The sequence below is a fragment of the Vombatus ursinus genome, unplaced genomic scaffold, assembly GCF_900497805.2.
Source record: "Vombatus ursinus unplaced genomic scaffold, bare-nosed wombat genome assembly UNPS02014181.1, whole genome shotgun sequence".
Taxonomy (NCBI): domain Eukaryota; kingdom Metazoa; phylum Chordata; class Mammalia; order Diprotodontia; family Vombatidae; genus Vombatus; species Vombatus ursinus.
In genome coordinates, this window is record NW_020953959.1 from 978840 (window position 1) to 1000667 (window position 21828).

The 21828-nt window shown below is 42.8% G+C and overlaps 1 protein-coding gene across 1 annotated transcript in view; it reads right to left on the minus strand.

Annotated features, from left to right (window-relative positions):
- The window catches only part of REEP1 (receptor accessory protein 1), a 138210-nt gene that overhangs the window by 30303 nt on the left and 86079 nt on the right, over positions 1–21828 (minus strand). The window lies entirely within an intron of this gene.

The following is a 21828-nucleotide window of genomic DNA, read 5'->3' on the forward strand; positions in this document are numbered from 1 at the left end:
TCTTTCTTTCTTTCTTTCTTTCTTTCTTTCTTTCTTTCTTTCTTTCTTTCTTTCTTTCTTTCTTTCTTTCTTTCTTTCTTTCTTTCTTTCTTCCTCCCCCCCCCCTTTTTTTTTGAAATACAGAGTTCTAAGATGACTCCAGGGAAGGAGGGATAAAATAGGCATAGAATGAGGGAGGAAGAAAATTTGGAACTTGAAAAAAAAGTTTCAGATGAATGTTAAAAATTATCTTTACGTGGCACCTAGGTGGTGCAGTGGCCTTGCAGTCAGGAGGACCTGAGTTCAAATCTGGGCTCAGATGCTTGACACTTACTAGCTGTGTGACCCTGGGCAAGAATGTTAACCACCTCATGCTTATAGATCTGGAGGAAGGCCTTCCTGGATGAAATGATTGCCCTTGTGCTCTAGAAACTCAGAAAGCAGAAAATATGGAATCAGGACATTTCTAGAAAGCAGCGCACTGCTTCAAAGGCCTGTGAGTAGACCAGGAACTGCTCCAATGAACAAGCAACAGGCAGCTGTGGCAAAGAATGCTGTTTCTAGGCAGGACAACAGCAGACCCCTGTTTAACTTGTTTCTAGAGTGTTCTAATCATAACTTAGTCACTGTGCCCCACTACATGCACCTTTATGAATCTCCTAACTCTGTACTTCCCTCTCCCAACATTGGACTTACTCCCCCATCCATTCAACCTTCCACTCTAATTTATTCTGTGTCTCCTCCATCTAGTTATAAATCTATAGATTGGTGAAGTCATTTGGTTGGAGGCCATGGACTTCTACCAGGCTGGCTGGCCTGCTCCATCAATGGCTGTTGGTAGAGATGGATGGCTCTCCATAGAGGCTGCTCTGGGACAGTCAGTGGTCTGGGGGGTGGGGTGGGGTAGAGAGGGCCCCCTGCTACTCCCAGGTTCTTGGGCTTAGGGTCCTGGCCTGTCTCCTTCAAGGCCTGAAAGGGAGTGGTAGCCAAGGTGAGGGTGATGCTTGGATTTGAGTAGCACATGCCCCTCTTTGTCCTCCCTCAGAATGCCCTGCTGTCTTACATTCACTCACTCTCTCAGTGTTGCATACGTCTAATATTTTCTAGTTGTTCAAAATGTTTAACAGGATATAGTCTAGGACAGAGCATCTAGAGAGCTCCCTCTAGTCTGACATTGATTCATTAATCGATATTCCTTGGAGACTCTGGAACGATCAGTTACAAATACACTCAACTGTATTTTTCCTACTCATTCAAAGGACATCATAAGACATTTGATTAAATACGCTGCTGAAATATACTATGACCAATGAATTTCCCTGATTTACCTGTCTAGTAATCCTTCCAGAAAAGGATATCAGCATAACTTGGGATGGCTTATGGACCCATACTGGCTCTTACTTGTTTTCTTGTCTAAATGTTTACAAACCATCTCAAAATCTGTACTGGAATTTTACTGGGTATCACTCTCAAGCCAGTCCACAGTTTCTGGAATCAATACTTCTCCCCCTTAAAAAAAATACCCGCAAAAAGATAAGTACTAAGTGTCAAATAAATGGCAATATAAGTGTAAGTCTCAGGACACATGACATATCTTCTTGAGAGGGGGCAGAGATGGCCTGGGCTAGCATGGACAAGTAACCTCTTTGGGATTCCCAAACCGCTCTTGCTCCAGTTCTGCCCCTCAGGTCGCCATCTCCTGGGTTACTCTCAGAACTGTCACATGTCCCATGTTGCAGACCAGGAGATGCTGGGACACTGGGCATAGGTTGGGTGGGGGTGGGAGTCAGCCATAAGTGTTTATGAGAAACAAGATTAAATCAATAGGGTGCTGTCTTTAACACAATAAAAGAACATGCTTAGTAAAATGGATCCCAGTCTCACCCAGCTGAAATAAGGCAGGAGATAGGATAAGGACTATCAGTCCTTCCCTGTGCCTCATAACGTGTTGATTATTGCCCCCTCAGGACCCCAGCCACTTGGTCAAGTGACCAGGATAAAAACAACTTTATTATACCTTGCAGTGTGGCTTTCACCTCCCCAATCTCCCCAGAGGCATGGGTTTGAGGAAGGGAGTCCTAAGACTGACACGTATGTGCCATTTAGCCAGTAAGTGTCTAGGGTGGGATTTGAACTCAGGTCTTCCTGACTCCAAGTTCAGTCTTCTGTCCTCTAAACCAGACTGCTCCTCAGCATGGAAGAGCCATTTCTGGACATTTGCTTATATTACATTTTAGCTGCCATCGTCTCCGATCACCCCTCTGCTACTGCAGCATCCCTCCTTCCCCAGACCTATTTCCATTTTCCTTAGGCAACTTCAGCACTTGACTTGACTTCTAAATTTGCCACCATACTCCATTTCCTGACATAAACTTGGTTACTTTAACAATCATGTTAAAGATAATTCAACATCCTTTTGGTTTTCTTTGACTTCACTGATGTCCGCTCCCACATTAGTCACACAGGTATAAGGGATGGGAAACTGGACTTGGAGGTGAGAAGATATGGGTTCAAATTCTACTTCATGAGCTATGTCTTCTCTGTGCCTCTGGGTCCTCACTTGTAAAATGATGGGGGGGGGGAGTTAAGGTGTCTTCCAGCTCTAAATATAGGATCCAATGACCTCTTTCTGAGGTTTCCAATTTTGTGCTCTCTTCTAACAGTCATCTCTCATTTCCTAGACTATATCCACTGTGCCACCTCTTAGCCCTCAGCAAGCCCTTGGATCTCTTAACCCATCCCACCTCCCTCAGATGGCTAATTCCTAAAGGGTTCCCTCCTGTTCTAAATCTCAGTGTGTCTACTTCAGTCTTGTCCTCCACCACTGAAACCTTTGGACTCTGACCTTCTTCAGCTCCTATGGGCTGGCCCCCAACCCTGGTTGAGCTGTTTATTACAGCCTCTGCTTCTATCAGAAGATCCCACTGGGTGGCGCTAGACGAAAACACCCGAGGATGTAGACTAGGACCCAGCTCATTCTGGCTAGCTCCAACTTGGCCAACGAAGCCTTCTCTATCTCTTTGCATTGCGCAGTCCCAGGGGCCATTCCGGGTCTCTCCTTCTCACTTTTCATTCAGTGGGGGACTTCATCCTTTACTTTGAGACACAATGGATAGAGAAGGGGAAGCGATGTGCCAGGCATGATGCCAGGTGCTCTACCAACAGCATCTCACTAAGACAGTGCTGGACTTGGAGACAAGAAGACCTGAGTTGGAGTCCTGCCTCCCTTAGTAGATGTCTAAGCCTGGCCAAGCAGCTTAAGCTCTCATAGCCTCAGTTGTCTCATCCATTAAATAGGGTGAGAATCAAATGAGATGATACATGTAGCATGCTTTGCAAACCTTGAAACACTATATGAGTGGTTGCTATTGTTACATTATTTACTTTATTAAAATTTGAGGCTGATAAACTTTGAAACTGCAGTTGGGTGGCACAGCAGACAGCTCAGAGTCAGGAAGTTGTTTGTTTCAGTCCTGACTCTTCATGACCCCAATTTGTTTTGGTTTTTTTTTTGGCAGAGATACTAGAGTGGTTTGCCATTTCCTTCTCTAGCTCCTTTTGCAGACGAGGAAACTGAGGTAAACAGGATAAAATGACTCACCCAGGGTCACACAGCTAGTAAGTGTCTGAGGCTGAATATGAACTCTGGTCTTCCCGACTCCAAGCCCAGTGTTCTATCTACTGCGCCACTTAGCTCAGGAGGATCTGAGTTCAAATCCCACCTCAGATACTTACTACTATGTGACCCTGGATGAGTCATGTAATTTCTCTCAGCCTCAGTTTCTTCATCTGTAAACTGAAGGGGATAGTCTCGAAAGCCTCTTGGATTCTTCCCAGTCTTAAGTTTATGACCCTAAGACCTCTGCTCTGACCTTTACCTCAACACATGGTCTTCTGCTCTTGTCCTTTCTAACTGCCATTTCAGAGGAGAACACATCCTTCATCTTCTTCAAAACAAACACCCCTCAACTCCATCTTTTCTTTCCCCCAAAGGCACTGGAGTCCCCTGCTTACCACCATCAGCCCCTCGCACCTGTCCTTGCCCCTTCAATCTCTCCCGCTGTTGGCTCCCTTCTCTTTGCCTTCAAACACGTCCATGTCTTCTCCCATCTTTTTCTTTTTAATATGAGTAATTTGTCACAAGCTTAACTTTAAACAGTTAATTGACAGTTTATTAAATTAATTTAACAGTTAATTAAACAGTTTAATTGACAAGATCAATTAAACTAACATTTATAAATATTTAAACTTTAAGAAACAACCACTCACGTATAAGCAGAGCCCCTCATTTATCCCTCCTTCCTTCTTCATCCCTTTCCAGGATTTTGGGTCATTTGTATCCACATTTCCCTTTTTATGGAGACATGTACCATAATGGCTAGAGAGCCAGTTCTGGTCAGGAAGACCCAGGTTTGAATCCTCCCTCTGACCCATATGGACAGTGTGACCTTGGGTAACTTCATTAACCTCTCAGTGACCCAGGCAACTATCTCACTCCATACATAGCAGACGAGGTGCCAACCTGCATCAGTGGAGGGATTTTTCTCATCCTGGAGACCCCTGTACCAATGAAACCTTAGTCCCTAACCCATTTTCCTTTTTATAGGTCTCCCTCAACTTGAGAATAAAACTTTCACTCAACCTTAATGCTCCCCCTGGCCACTGTTTAATTTCCTTTTTAATTTCCTAGTCAAACTTTTGGGAAACCTGCTCTTCTCCTAATGCTTCTATTAGGTATGTCACTCTACTTCCCAGGGGGCCCTGGGATCAGCTGCCCCTCTGGTCACCACCCTGCCTCCCCATGAAAACACAAGCCCCTTGAGGCCAGGCACTGGCTTGGCTTTCCCATTTTTTAACACAGTTCTTAGTATTTAGGAAAGAGAAGCTTTTTCATTCATTTATTTATTCATTCATACATTCATTTCATTACCACTCAATCTCTCAAACCTCTTGTCAGAGTTGTAACTGAAAATTGAGTTGGAAGGGGTCAGAGTGTAATTCCAAACATGATGCTGTTTAATTCTGAAATTAAACACTGGAAAAAAGACAATTGGCACCATCAAGGCACACACACACACACACACACACACATAATATTAAATATTATGATATTATACTAGACACTGTGCTAAGTGCATTACAAATATTATTTCATATATCCCTCACAAGAGCCATGATAAATGCCTTTATGATTCCCATTTTATAATTGAGAAAACTGAGGTAGGCAGTGCATATATGGCTTGCCCAAGGCACACATCTAGTAGATATCTGAAGCTAGATTAATATAATACATAATTATATATAATTGCATATTATATATTATACACATATACATTATATATGCATATTATATACATATAATGATATGTATAATTATACACATATGTGTACATACATATATACACATATGCACACACATATCTATATCTAACCATGTATCAGCGGGTCAAGGGGAACCTTAAGTATTGATGTATGTTTGGCAATGGAACTTTCCTGCTTAGAACCCTCCTGAGGCTCCCTAATTCTGTATTCCCTTCTCCTACCTCCACACCTTCACAAGAGCTCTCTCGCATGCCTGGAAATGGATAGCATCCATGTTGCTCCAAATGTGGATATCTCCATATCTCTACCTGTGGAAACTCTCTTCCTTAAAGATCTCCCAGGTGCCACGTGCCCCCTGAAACCTATGTTCCCTGGTCAGAAACAATTTCTCGTTCTTCCCATTTCTTGCACTAGTTATCTAGAATTCTCCTAAGATCATGGAATCATAGAGTTAGAAGTAGCCTTAGAGGCCAGCTAATATTCAACCCCTCTCCATTTTTCAGATGAGACACCAGAGTCATTCTCTGGGTTTTCAGATGGCTTCCAAGGTCTCTGCCCAAACCCTAAAATTCTCACCTCCACCGCTGAGCCTGCAGCAACAGTTAAGCTTCTCAGAAAATATGCCTTTGAGTTCTCAGATGAAGAAATTAAAGCCATCTATAATCATATGAAAAAACTCTCTAAATCACCATTGATTAGAGAAATGCAAATAAAACAACTCTGAGGCACCACGTCACACCTATCAGATTGGCCAACATGACAAAACAAGAAAATGATAAATGTTGGAGAAGATGTGGGAAAATTGGAACACTAATGCATTGTTGGTGGAGTTGTGAAATGATCCAACCATTTTGGAGAGCAATTTGGAACTATGCCCAAAGGGCTATAAAACTCCGCATACCTTTTGACCCAGCAATAGCACTTCTAGGGCTATATCCCAAAGAAATCATACAAATGGGAAAAGGACCCACATGTACAAAAATATTCATAGCAGCTCTTTTTGTGGTGGCAAAGAATTGGAAATTGAGAGGATGACCATCAATTGGGGAATGGCTGAGCAAGTTGTGGTATATGAATGTGATGGAATACTATTGTGCGATAAGAAATGACGAACAGGCTGAGTTCAGAAAAACCTGGAAAGACTTGTATGGTCTGATGCTGAGTGAAGTGAGCAGAACCAAGAGAACATTGTACACAATAACAGCCACGTTGTGTGATGACTAATAAACTTAATCCTTTCCAGCAATGCCAGAATCTAAGACATCTCCAAAGGCCTCATGATGGAAAATGCTATCCACATCCAAAGAAAGAACTATGGAATTTGAATGCAGATTGAAGCATATTATTTGTTATTTTTTTTTCTCTTCTGTTGAGTTTTGTTTCCTCTTTCTGGTGGTTCCTCCTATTAGTTTTAATTTTTACTGACAACATCACTAATCTGAAAATATGTTTAATAAGAATGTATGTGTGTGTATATATATATATATATATATATATATATATATATATAGCCTATATCAGATTGTGTGCTGTCTTGGGGAGGGTGGTGAGGAGGAAGGGGGAGAAAAACTTTAAACTCAAAAGCATATGGAAATGATTGTTGATAAATCAAAATAAATTAATAAAATGAAAATGAAAAAAAAAACAAAAAGAAAAAAAATATGCCTTTGGTGCCAGTTTCTTCCCCAAGAGGCAGGGAAGGACACGCAGGAGGTAACCATCCTCTGATCTCTGCTCTGACAAGGCAGACTTTTTCTGATATTAAGAATCAGCTGTTCTTCCCGGATGTTAGCATAAGCCTCCATCTCTTCCTCTGGCAGCTCTGAGCAACAGGGCAACCTGAGACTGTCCAGGGATCCTGTCTTGGGCTTCGGGCTTTGCTGACCTTTGCAAGATGCCAGGAGCGTCGAGTTCTCCTGGGGAGAGATCCAGGGGAGTCCTGTCTCTGGCTTTCTTCTTTTAAGACTTTCTAAATTTTGCTAACCTTTAGTCTACTCTCCAGGATTAGGATCTGCTGGACTTCTTTGGACCTTCAGGTTGTTAACCTCTCAGGTGCCTGTGATTTTTCACATATTTATTTGTTTGTTTATTTAATTGAATTAGCTTGTTATGTTCTCCATGTTTGCCCCTTCCTTTTCATTTTCCACTGTTACCATCACAGTTGAAACCCTCATTACCTCCTACTTGGGTTACTGCAATAATCTCCTGGCAGTCACCTCTCGCCTTCCCCACAATGCTCAAGTCCATGCTAAATGCACTCATCAGACTGATGTTCCTAAAATATCACTTTCAGCATATCACTCCCCTGCTCCAAAGTCTACTGTGGCTCGCTATTACCTCTGCAGTGGAGTCTGGACTGCTGTACTCAGTTCCTATCTAATCAATCTTGTTACCCATCATTTCCAAACATGAACCATCTGCCCGAGTTGGGCCATCCTCTTTTTGGTCACACCCAGTCACCAAGCTCATTTCTGCCATCATGCATTGTTCTTTTAACTGGGATTCCCATCTTCTCTCTTCTTCAGTTCCTATCCATCCATTGGGCTCTAAATCATGGCTCACTCTCTCCAGCAAGACAGACAATTACAGTACACATTGATCCTCTCTGAAATCCTATTGCCTGTAGTACAATTAACACTTTATTATATATTATGTTTATCATTTGGCCCTATGGCATATCCACTGTACCACCTAGCTGCCCCTGACATTTTAAGGCACATATTTATCTGGAGGCCATTTATCCCTCAATCTCAATTATTCAGATATCAACCAAGAACAAAGGAGAAAAAGGGTTCCAAGCAGTAAAGTTCTCTCAGAAGCTCTCATTCAAGGCCCATTTACTTTTGCTTTACACACATTTTTAATGAGCTTATTCGCCTGTCTTTCTAGTCCACAGCAGATTAGAGGAGCTCTCTGATCTCTCTTGCATATTTATCAATCTGCTCAACATCCCCCTTTCCTCCAATAGACCCTCCTATGATGTGGACTCAAGTGTCTTCATCATTCTGGCTGCTTCCTTTCGCATGCTATTGAGCTAATCAAGACCCTTCCTAGATGGTCTGGTAGAATGTAAGCTTCTTGAAGGCACGGATTGCATTCACCTTTGTATTTCCATCCCTAGAACTTAGCACAGTGCTTGGCATACTGTAAGTGCTTAATAAATGCCATTCATTCTAATCACGTTATTTTTTGTGCCTCAGTTTCCTCACTTGTAAAATGGGGATAATAATACCTAGAAGACCTCGCTCATAAGATTGTTTCAAGGCTCAAATGAGTGACTTACCCAAGGTCACATGGCTAGGAAGTGGTAGAGCCAGCATTTTAATCCCAGTTCTGACTCCAAGCCCAATGCTCTTTTTACTACCCTCCACCCCTGGTCAATGAACCCTAACAGTCCTTTGTTGTTGTTCAGTCATTTCCAGTCATGTCCAACTCTTCTTGACTTCATTTTAGGTTTTCTTGGCAAAGATACTGCAATGGTTTGCAACTTCCTTCTCCAACTCATTTTACAGATGAGGAAACAGGCTAACAGGGTGAAGTGACTTGCCCAGGGTCACACAGCTAGTAAGTGTCTGAGGCCAGATTTGAACTCAGGAAGAGGAGTCTTCCTGACTCCAGGCCTAGCGCTCTATGCACTATGGCGCCACCTAGTGGCCCAACAGTCCCTTATCAGCACTAAATTCTACGACTTCTAGGAATGGAGAGGCAGGACAGTATAACAGATACAACACTGGACTTAGGAACACCCGGGTTCAAATTCTGCCTCCGACACTTCCTAGCTCTCTCAGTTTCAACTTCCTCACCTGTTAAAGGAGGGATATAGAGTCAGAGGTTCCTAAGGTTCCTTCCAGGTCTAAATCTATGATCCGAGGATTCTCTCTGAATTTAATCTGTGGCTGCCACTCAAAACCAGGAATGGTGACTGATGTAACTCATCAATGAAAATAATGGTAAAAGATCTTAGCAAGACAAGCCACTGAACGCCAAACACCCAGCGTCGCCCCCTTTCCCAAGGCAGATTCTAAAAAAGGGGTTAGTATTTCCTTCCCGAATTCGTTGATCATTCACCTGACTCTAGTACATGCTCTATGTTGTTATCCAGCATGCTCCAAATCCATGCTGGAGAGAGACCAAGGTTTATAAAAGAAACTTGGTTTCCTAAGACAAAAGGAAAAACACTGAGAGTTTTTACCAGGACAGAGCCAAGGGCCAAACTTAGTTCATTCATCAGGCATCAAACCCTCAAGAGTTAATCAGGCATTAGATGGTACCAAATCAATAGGTGGATGGCTTTGGAGAGAGGAGCAGAAAGGATTTCAACTTTCTGTTCCCAAAATTCTATTAACACACACACACACTCACATGGGCGTCAGGACAAGAGAGATGCCTTGTCCCGATCGAAACCATGTGTTCAAGGACAGAGGCCACTGACTAGGCTGTCAGTCTGGGGTTAGTCACACTTCTTCGTAAGGTTACCTTCCCTTCTCTGGGGTCCAAATATGAGACAAAATCAAAGAGACGAGCAACCTGACAGAGGGGAAAAGAAACAGTCATTGGCACTGTTCTCACAAAATGGGGCAGGAAGGAGCCACACTGACCTCTTGACAAACATTTGAGTGCTTATGAGCACACGGCACTGTGGGAACTAAAAAAGACCCTTCCCTTACGAAGCTTATAGTCTAGGAGGAGATGCAGGCTTCATATAGACATGAAATGTGAAATAACAAGACAGTGGGAAGAACATTGGAATTTGAATCTCAGGTCTCTTGCTTACTATTGATGGTGACCTTGGGCATATCATTTAAAATGGAGTCTCAGTTTCCTTATTTGCAAAATGAAGAGCATCTCTAAGGTTCCTTCTGATGCTACGAATCTATAACTAATTAGTGCAATAAAGGTATAAAGGAAGAAAGGTTATCATGGTCTAGACTGGCTAGAAAGGTTTCTTGGAGAGGATGGGATAGAAGTTTACTAGGATTTGAATAGAGAAAGGCACTTTGGGAAAGGGTGGTGGTGGTATGAACAGAAGTGGAAAAAGATAACCTGTATTCCAGATGACTGGGAAAGAATTTGTTTAGGGGAGAAGCAGGTAAAAACATTGGAAGTTTGGGGCCTGATCATGAAGGGCCCTGAAAATCAGGCTAAGGAGCTTGAACTTTAGCCTATGGGTAATGGAGAGCCATTGAAAACTTTGGAGCAGGGGAGTGATATGATCAAAATAGGGCTTTAGGCTGATATCAGTAAGCAAGATGAATTGGAACTGCTAGATCTTGGAGGAAGAGAAGACAGAAGGCTGTTGTAGCAGTCTAGGCATAAGGAAATGAAGACCCGAACCATGTGGGTAGCAGAGGGTAGAGCAGGGACTCGATATGTTGTTATTATTTTGAGACTGGGCTCTCCCTATCTCTCCCAGGCTGGAAAGGCAGTGGCCACTCACCAGCAGAACCCACCACTGATTGTCCCAGAACCTCTGACCTGCTCCTTTTCTGATCTGAGCCAGCTTGCCCTTCCTTAGGCAGCTTTGCAGCCCCCATCCCTCCCATACCATGCTGGTGCCAGACATAGTGCAGACACCTGATCAGCTTGAGTCTACTGCAGCTCAGAACTCCTGAGCTCAAGAGATCCCCCATCCACAGCCTCCCCAGTAGCTGGGATTACTTGGCTCTGCAAGGTTTAATCAGGGGAAGTTTCTATTCAACAAGACTTTACTACATACTTACTATGCTTCCCTTTTTTCACTTTCCTTTTTCTCCACCCTCTTCCCCTCCTGGTACTGACTCTTTCCCTTCTTCTATGATGCTGTGTCTCTGTGTTCCACCCCCTTCATTCCTCCTCAAATCTGTTCTCAGGAAAGGACTGGACAGCAATCATTTACATCTGAATTTGCATTTCATTCCATGTGTTTCTTTCTCCATGGGTATATCTGCCTTTTTAGCTATCTCAAGTGGTCCTGTGAACAACTCTATTCCCTATTGAAGGCATTTTAGGCGCCAGTGACAAACCTAGGGAATGTGGTGTAGGTAGGGGACCTCATTCCTTCTCTGAAATCAGAGAACATGTCTTACTCCAGTTTTAAAGTGGGTATTTGGGGGCAGCTAGGTGGCGCAGTGGACAGAGCTCTGGTCTTAGAGTCAGGAGGACTTGAGTTCAAATCTGAACTCAAACACTTGACACTAGCTGTGTGACCCTGGGCAAATCACTGAACCCCAACTGCCTTACCAAAAAAAGCTATATATATGTATATATAAAGTGGGTATTTGAAAGAAGGGATGGATTTGAGACAAATTAAAACGGGTAACTTAAAATACAGTCATTGTGTGGATAGGCAGTAAGGAAGAGAAATGGACTAATGAGGTCTTCAAAGTTGGGAGGTCCATGATCAAAGGGTTATAGAATTTGAGCTGGAAGGGACCTTGGAAGCTATGTAGTCTAACTTTGTGTTTTACAGTTTAGGCTAGGGATGTCCAGAGAGTGATTTGCCCAAGGTCACAGTTCTGGAGTTAGGATTTGAATCTAAGTCCTCTGCCTCCAAATTCAATGGACCAGATGGTCAATAAGCATTTATAAAGTGCCACCTGTGTGCCAGGCACAGGATCCTCATTCCACTGTATCACCCTAGCTTTCTGCAGAAAGAGGGAATTTAAGCTTAGTGAGTGATAGCATTGGAAAGGTTGGGGCCAGATGGTGAAGGACCTTGAATGTCAAGCTAAAGAGTGTGGATGGATGGGGATTAACTGGAGGCTTTTAAGAAAGAGACGATGATGAGAATATTTGGTTCTTGGTGATTTTTAGACACTGTCAGAGTTTAGACCCAACATTCCTGACAGAGACACAGCAGCTCAGCTTTAAAAGGAGCCTCAAGAGCTGTAACACACCTGAGCAAGAATCTCCTCGGTAACATCCCCAACAAAGGATATTTAACCTCTGCCTCAAGACCTTCAGTGAGAAGAAGCTCACTATCCCCTGCCCCTAACCAGCCCCTCTCATTGGTGGGCATTTTCTCCTACTGCCAACTCTAAATTTGCCTCTTGGTAATGTCTACCCTTGGGGGTCTTCATACTGCCACACTGGTGAGACTATGGCTTCAAACAGGCACAATGGGTGAAGTTCAAGAGGCCCAAAGATCCCAAGGCACCCCTGGGGGGCAATGTTGTAGTGTGAGGCCTAGAAGTTCTGCCTGGTTAGGAAATTCAACCAGCTTCAAGGAGAACAGAATGGCTTAAGCAGGAGACTTTAGGAGAGTTCAAGCCTCTGTCATTCTTGCTTTAGCACAGTTCCTGGGACAGTCAATGCTGCAAAAATGCTTGTTGTTTGACTGACTGGTCCAGACATGGGGAAATCAATGGAAAGGACAGAGAGGAATTAGATTGTGAGATTTTGAAAGAAGAACAGTGGCCGGGGGTAAGCCCTGGGGAATGGCTGTGTTGGTGAGGCTTTTCTTGATAGCTAGATTTGTTATCTCTCTTCCCAATCCCAACCCCCCCCTTTGCTTTACATATATTATGTCTTTACTTATTTGTGATTTTATTCTTTCCCCACCCCCACCCACCAGAAAACATAAGTCTTCCAGGTCAGGGATCATTTCATTTTTGGCTTTGTATCTTTAGCACTTTACCAAATGCCTAGCAATCTTTTGATCAATTAATAAACATTTCTTAAGTACCTAATATGTGCAGGTACTGTGCTAAGCATTGGAGATACAACAAGAGGCAAAAGAGTCCTTGCCCACAGTGAGTTTGTAATCTAATGAGGAAGACAACAAGCAAACAAATAATAATTAAAAATATATATACATATATATATATATATATACACACACATACACACACAATGCAAGCTATATACAAGACAAATAGGAAAGAATTAAATAAAGGAAAACTCTGGAATTAAGAGGGGTTAGGGAAGGCTTCCTGTAGAAGATGGGATTTTATTTTATTTTTAGAAGATGGGATTTTAATTGGCACTTAAAGGAAGCCAGGGTGGTTAGTAGTCAGAGTAGAGAAGGAAGAGCACTCCAGGCATGAGGAACAGCCAGTGAACACGCCCACAGCGAAGAGATGGACAGTCTTGTTGGCAAAACAGCCTAGAGGCCAGTGTCACTGGGTCCAAGAGGATGCTTGGGGGAGTAAGGTGTAAGAAGACTAGAAAGGTAGGAGGGGGCTGGGTTATGAAGGACTTAGAATGGCAGAGGATTCTGTATTTGCTCCTAGAGGCAATTGGGAGCCACTGGAGTTTACTGAATAAAGGGGTGATATGATGGGACCTGAGCTCTTGGAAAATGGTTTTAGTGGCTGAATAGAGGATGGATTGGAGTGGACAGAGACTTGAGGCAAGCAGCCCCTCCCCCCCCAGTAGGCTATTACAATAGTCCAAGAGTGAGGCGATAAGGGACCTTACCAGGGAGGTGGCAGTGACAGAGGAGAGAAAGGAGAGTATTTGGGGGATGTAGACAGATCTTGGCAACAACTTGGAAATGAGAGATGAGAAGAGTCCTTAATAAATGCTTATTAAGCTGAATTAAGTAGGGAGGGAGGTCAGTGCAGACAATGGGGACAAGGGACTGACGCCAAAGTCACCAGTGTGGAAGTTGTAGTTACTGAGGGTGATGTCAGGGTATGGAACAGAGGGGAAAACAAGATCTCATTGAGGATAGCAATGAGTCCTGGAAAGAACAGAAGGGAACATCAGATTCTACCATTTCAGATTTCCTAAAGGAAACTCGGTCAGCTCAGGTCATTTCTGGTTGTGCGATGTTGCTGAACTGGCATTAGGAAGTGTCTGGGCCAGTTACATGTAACCGAAAAAGGATAAAGATGATCATAACAATTCCTATTTGTAGAGCTCTGTAAGATTTACAAAGCAGCTGCCTGAAAAACCCCAGGAAGTCTGTAGCTCAAATGTTATTCTCTCTGTTTTACCAGCTAAGGAAACTGAGCATCAGAAGTTTTGTGACTTGCCTAAGGTCATCCTGCTAGGAGGTGTAGGAACCGAGACTCCAACCCAGGTCTCTAGACTCCAAGTCTAGCAGATGGTCCAGTTCAGAAAACAATCATTTGGTCTCAAGGAAAAAGGCAACTCAGTGTTGAAATGTGGGCATGATGGACCCAATATCAGGTAACTTTGTTCTTTGAGCTCTGCTCCTACCCTGGCTGAGTGTTTAGGAGATTAGTGACTTTCTTTCCCCTGGAATTGCAAAGGGTGGGGCTCTGACTCCCAGGCCCCGAAATCTAATCTTCTTTGGGAGTTTGGTTTTTATCACTCAGTGTCCTCCCAGACAATGGACCGCTCTTCCAATGGCCATGATAGCCTTCAACTTTCACATTTAATCAGATATTCCAGAACCTAGAGAATTGCCGCCCTGGGCTAGCCTAGTGACTTATCTTGTAGGACAGCCTGCTGTCTGTCTTCTCGGACCTTGATCTCAGAGGAAGGATGTCCCCAGCTCCCCTAAGTATCTCCCTCAACCTTTGCTATGCCCATGTGTATTGTTGCTTTGTACAACCTCTTGAGTTCAAAACTTCCATCTGGTTCTATCAGCCGAGAGATTTCCCTGTTACTCAAGGGAGCGAAAGAAGACACTGGAGGAATCTGTTGAAGGGATTGGCTCTGCTATTATCGAGAGTCTGTGCTTGTTTACAACTTAACTCAAAGATTATTGTTTACTCAACTCCGTTCTTCTTCCCCCAGGCAGCCGGACTTGAGTAACACTCACTGAACTGTAGTGTTATGAGGGAGGGCCTCAGGACATAGGGGATGGAGTCCTGGCCTTGAGTCAGAAAGCCTGATGATGACACTGCCAACGTAAGACCCTGGGAGAGTTCCTGAAAACCCTCTGGGACTCAGACTTGACCCAGGCTCACGCTTACCAGCTGTGTGACTTTGGACAAGATAAATTCACCTCTCAGAGTCTGTTTTTAACCTGTAAACGGGGAATAATAGCAGCGTCTACCACACAGGGTTGTAAGGAATAAATGAGATAACACGGGGCTTTGCAAACCCTAAAGCGCTATATAAAGCATTAAAATTAAGTGGAAGAAGGTCCATCCCTCCCCTTAAAATAATCTTCCCAGAGTCATGATGTGGAAGTAGGTCAATCATTCCCAGGGGGCTTTCTCTGCCAAATGGGCACTTAGGGGCTCCATGAATGTCCACCATAGACAGAGGCAACAAGATTCAGAGAGCACTTAACCCCATTGCCTAGCAAAAAATAAACCAAAAAAAAAATATAAAAAGATTTAATAAAAAAAAAAGATTTAATTCAAATGTTACTTTCTTCAGGAAGCCTTCCCAGGTTCCCCAGCTGCTTAGTGCTTTCACCTCCGAGATTACCTTTCATCTACTCTTAAATATACCTATTTCTATGCACATTTTCCCCAATAGGAGGTAAGCTCCTTGAAACCAGAGACTATCTTTTTTCTCTTGTATTTGTATCCTCAGCCCTTAGCACACTGACTGGTAACAGTACTTAATTAAATTCTTCCTTTCCTTCCCTTTATTCCTCCCTTCCTTCCAAAGCATGCCATTTGCCGTGACTGAACTGAACTGAAAATGGACTTACTCTGAGGAATTTGCCCTAGAATAAAAAAGTTGCTAAAACTATAGCTGGAAAGACCTTCAGGGGCCATCTAGAACAACCCCATCTGATGAGGAGGAAACCCCTGGGTAGATATTAAGTAATGCACCCATTATCACACAGGGATTAAGTAAGAGAACTGGGATTTGAATCCAAACCCAGCATTTTTTTTTCTACTCTTCTATGTGGCCTCAGGATGTCAACATCTCCCCCAACCCCCATTCTATCCTTGTTATCAGGTCATCATTCAACTGCCTGAAATAATAACTGGTCAGCTTTACCTCACACCTCATCCACGTCTACCTTTCTTTGAGGTCAGCTAATTGTGGTCCATCCTCCACTTAATTGGTCTTCTAGAGCCACCAGAGGGCACTCTCCGCCACAGGGCCAGATGTGGTCTCCATGAGTTGAATGAAGACCATGAGGAGAGACAGCAAGAATTCAGAAAACTAAAAACTGAGCTAAAAACTCAGCTGTGAGTTCTTGGTCCTGATTCTACTCCCAAAGTAGGTTTTATGTATTCATTTAGCCTTCTGCAAAATGGGTCTGAGAAAAGAAACTTTGCATATTGAATCACTGTGAGAAGATTGACATAGGAAACATGTTGCAAACAGCCAAACTGTGAACTGATAAAGGGATAGGATGAAACGACTTTCTAGCTCTTTAAAATCCTGCTTAAATCTGTTTAAATAAGCTACTGAAAGTTACATTGGGTATAAACTATAATTTTTGTAACTTCAAGCTATTTTGGAAGGTAGTTTGTAACCAAAAGCAGTTTGTACGTAAACCCTATGGTTAAAGCACAGATTGCTATGGTAACAGTGCAATAGAATGTTCATTTCACTTCCACATGTTCATTTCATTTCACATTGGAATAAAATGTTCATTTCACTTCCACATGGTACTCTATGAGTTGGGCATAAGGGAAACAGAAGCTTGGAACACATTATTAATATGGGCTTGAGCAATTCTATTATTGGAGAAAAGACAATCATGGGGGCTCATGCTAATGGTGCGCATATGGCTGTTTAAATTTTTTTCATGTGGATGAGGTGGGGAACTGGAGTGAAGGCATTGTTTTCCCTCTTCCTTCTTTGAAGTTCCCTCCCTATGCTGGAGGTGGGGGTTGGGAGACGGGACAGGGAGTGAATCAAGGTTAATCATAATAGCTAACATTTCTATAGCAATTACTATGTCCCAAGCATTGTGCTAAGCACTTCACAAATATTATCTCATTGGATCTTTACAACAATCCTGGGAGGTAGGTGTTATTATTATCATCCTCTTTTTGCAAATGAGGAAATTGAGGCAGACAGAGGTTAAGTAATGGCTAACATTTCTGCAGCAGTTACTATGTGCCAAGCACTGTGCTAAGTGTTTTGTGATTATTATCTCATTTGATTCTCACAACAACCCTGAGAGGTAAGTACTGTTATTATCCATATTTTGCAGATGAGAAAACTGAGGCAAACAGAGGTTAAGTGACTTGCCCTGGGTCACACAGCTAGTAAGCAGCTCAGGTCAGTTTTGAACTCAGGTTTTCCTGACTCCAGGGCTGGTCTCCATCCACTAGTCCACCCAGCTGACCCTGGAAAGGATAGAAAAAGACCTGTCCTTTGATTGGTTGTGAGCTGGTAGTTAAGTCTCTTCTAAGAAAGAAGACAGGGGATTTTGAGCACAAACTGGTCTGAAACTTTAAAGTATTAGACACATGAATATATGCTGAAGAAATTTTTTTTGATTCAAAATAGAAGGATTTACTGTGAATAATTATAATAATATAAATCAAAAGAATATTCAAATGAAGTTGAAGGCTGGGCAATTAGTCATTGTAATGACGAAATCATGGCCCTGGAGAAGAGACGAGAAAAGTGATCCTCCTTCCTTCGGTTGGAGAGCTAGGAGACTAGTTCTGGAACGGGGCATCCTTCAGGTGCCATGACTGTGGTTGGTTTTACTTGTTTTCCTCTGTTACAAGGGAAGACTTTGGGGATAGAGAAGAGAGTGAGTAGGGAGGGAAGGCCTATATCTGGCAATGTCTGCCAAAACAAAAGGCATCAATAAAACTGCAAATGAAATTTTCCATGAGGTTAAAAAAAAAAAAGCAGTGTCCTTGAGCCTGGGGTTGAAATAAGAATGACTGTTAATAGCTAAAGGAAAAGTGAGGAAGAGAAACCTAATGCTAAGTAGATGCTAATTTTAATAAATTTTTCTTAGAACCATTGGTTTCATTCTTTAATGTATTTGTTTGGCTAAATGCAGAATCACATTTTCTATTTTTAAAGGCACAATTAAGTGGAAAAATATGTTACTCTCCCTGTTTGTTGGGCACAACTACTAGAAGTATAGTTGTTTGGAACAAAGGGACATAACTGAGACACTATTAGTTGACTGGATAGTAGTTTATCCTAACTGTAGTCAATGTACAGAAGAAGAAACAGATAAACAAACAACAAATAAATAAATAGAAAGAAAACAGAAGAGGGAGAGAAAAAAAGAAGAAAAAGAAAGGAAGAAAAGAAAGGAAGGAAGGCAAGGAAAAAGGAGGGAAAGAAGGAAAGGAAAGAAGGAAGGAAGAAAAGAAGGAAAGGAAGGGAGGAAGGAAAGGAAGAAGGAAGGAAGGAAGGAAAGGAAGAAGGAAGGAAGGAAAAAAGGAAAGGAAGGAAGAAGAAAGTGCCTAGTAGACCTATTTAAATGAAGTAATAAAAGTAAATGCCACAAGATAGAGATGTACAAGAAGTGTGAACTTTACTATGAAGTGTGAGTATCAGAGAAGATGAGTTTTCACACACAGCTCATGGAATGGATCTCAGTAAATAACTGTACTTCGAATGAAATCACAAAGGGTCCACGGGATAAGGTAATGTTTATGCCTTTAATTTCTTTCTCTTGTCTTATTGCTATTACTAGCATTTCTAGAATGATTTCAAATAAATTTATTGGGAAAATTTCTAGTGTGAGAGAGTCATTGTCAGAGACAGAAAAAGTTGACGAAGTGGGAGATGGAATGTTTCAAGAAAGAAGCAAAATAGTTTAACTTGTAATTTGAAGGCGACAATAAAAGTTTTATTATTATATTTTGATTTAGTAAACATCATTTATTGACCATGTGTTGGGTGCAGAGCACTGGAACAAGAGGAAGGGTAGACATTATCTCCAATCTCAAGATTACAGTCTTACAGAAGAGCTAGATCAATTAAATTCATTAATCATTTAGTAGAGGAGTATGGGCAAGGCAATGTGAGCAGAGCGCAAGAAGTGTAAACAGACCCGAGCTTCTCATTGGTGACCACTGAAACTTGGTTCTTTCCATATGTGGAATTATGGAGCACTGGAGGAAAAGGAGTCAGCTTGCTTACCTTCCCCAGGTGGAGACAGCAGAGCTGATGCTAAAGAGGAGAAACCAAGGCGTACCTGGGAAGACTGGGGTTAGGCGAAGGGAGGCTAAAGTCTTAGGGGCAGATGTGGGGAAAGGTACCCAGTCCTAAAACCCATCACAATGAAGGAACAGCTTCCTTCCAAGTGACAAGAAGCTCTGTGTTATTTGACATTTTTTCTCAATGCCTTGGAGGAAGGATTAGATGACATGTTATCAGGTGTGCAGATGACACTAAGTTAGGAAGGACAGCTAATGTACTAGACAGTGGAGCAAGGATTCAAAAAGCTTGACAAGCTAGAGCATTGAGCCAAATCTAAAAAGACTGTATTCATCAATTTCAGGTCTTCTGCATAGGTTCAAAAAAACAATTCCATAGGTTCAAGTTGGGGGAAGCATGGTTTCACAGCAGCTTATTTGAGAGAGATCTAGGGGTTCTGGTAGACCACAAGCTCAATATGAGTCACCAGGGTGATGTGGCAGCCCGAAAAAAGGCTAATGTAATCTTAGGCTGTTTTGAGGCATAGCTCCTATGATTAAGAAGGACAGAGTCCTACAGTGTTCTGTTCTGGTCAGACCCCACGTGGATTGTGTTTAGTTCCGGGCAATCTGGTTTTGAAAAGACAATAATAAACAGGAGAACATCCAGAGGAGGGAAATCAGAATAGGGATGGGCCTCAAGGGTCTCTGTGCTGCCATATGAGATTTGATCGAAGGAAACAAGGATTTCTAGTTGGGAGGAGACAAGACTCAGTGGGGACCTGGCATGCATCTGAATGACTGCCATGCCTTTGTCTTCCTTGGTCTCAGAGAGCTGAATTAAGAGCCATAAAGGGTAGTGGCAAAGAGGCCACTTTAGATTCATGTCAAGAAAAACGTCCTAACAATGTGCGCTAGTAAATCACCCTTTTGGATAAAAGTGGAAGGAGCTGCCTTGGGAGCAGGTGGGCTTCCCCTCACTGGAGATTCCAAGAGAAGGTCACATGATCTCACGTCAGAGAAAGTGGACTGAGGTTTCTCATTCCAGAAATGGATCCCTTCCAATTCTGAGATCCCGTGATTCTTGACCCTTGAAAACAAGATGAGGGCACCTAGTCGCTGCTTGAAACCAGAGCTAAGAAAAAAGTGGGCTAAAACCTTGGTGGGCCTTTCTCATGCCCAATGCTTTACATTTCACAGGCAGACCCATGAGAATAGCTTAAAATGGGAATAAGGGAAGACTCTGGCCCTTTGAAAGCAAAGACCAACTCAACTGAATCCAATGAGCAGAAGGGAAGCCAACTCAACAGCCAAAGGATGGCCATAAAAATGGCAGACATTGGGTTCCCTCCCTACTCCCCTGCAGGCTTTGACTTGTCTTCCTCAGGACACCCAAAGGATTGGAAATGAAGGGCATAGGAGGTGATGGGAGACATAGAGACAGAGAGATCCAATCCACAGGAGGGCATCATCTACTTTCACAGTCAAGGAAATGGGCCCAAACCCCAGTGAAGAACATCATCAAACATAATGTAAGAATAATTTCAGCCAGATGAAGGTTAGGAATTTCTCTTTGAAGTCTTTTCCTCTCTTCATTTTCCCTCCAAACTCAGTTTAATGCAACAGGTATTCAAAAATCTCCTACTATGTGTCTAGCTTCACTCTGTTATTCAGAGTGAGAAATTGTGGTTATTGCTGAGTCGTGGATGGGTGACATGGGTGGAAGAGGTGGAGGAGAGGAGTATCAAGCTTTGCAAACAAGTCAGGGTGCTACGTCTGGACGATTTCCCCAGAAGCTGCATGGGCTGTTCTGGTACTATTAAAAAATACGGATTGAAAATCTCTATTATATGGGATGGAGGGATACAGGGGAAATTTCAGGTGATATGAAAACAAAAAACATCAATAACAATTGATTTTAAAAGATATTAGTTGAAAAGCAATGGGAGTTAGTAGGTTTTCTTTGTAGTGCACCAGGGCAGGGGGGCAGTCAATATCCCAAAGATTCAGGCATATCCAGCCACAAATCCCTAATTCTTAATCCTTGGCAGGAATGGAGGCAGCTGGCAGAAAGCATGGGACCTCTAGGAGAGGGGTAGAAGCCTTCCAAAGGGTGCTATGTGGCATGGAGCTGGAGGACTATGAGGCACAGAGCTGGGAAGTGGGAGGTCTCCTGAAGGGAGAAAGCACATCCCCGATATCAGCACCATGAGACAAAGTCCCAGTTGCCTCACCCTAGTTTCCGTTCTCTGTCACATTTACATTCCTAAGGCATTAAGCTGAGCAAGAAGGTTCTTTCTTTAGGAAGAAAGGCACATAGCCAATCCTACATTGATGCAATCAGTCACAGGGCTAAAGCGACTGGCATTGTGCCCTGAGAGACAGGCAGGGAGGCTTCAGAGGCTACATATGTGACCCTAGCCCATTGGGTTGCTCACAGTTTGAGGTGGGGGGGGGTGTCTAATTTTTCTTCTACATTTAATCCTCAGCTGGCACGTACAGTCATTGCCATGGTTACCTCTGGTCTACCCTGTGGCCTGACTCAGTTCCTCTGTGTGTGTGTGTGTGTGTGTGTGTGTGTGTGTGTGTGTGTGTGTGT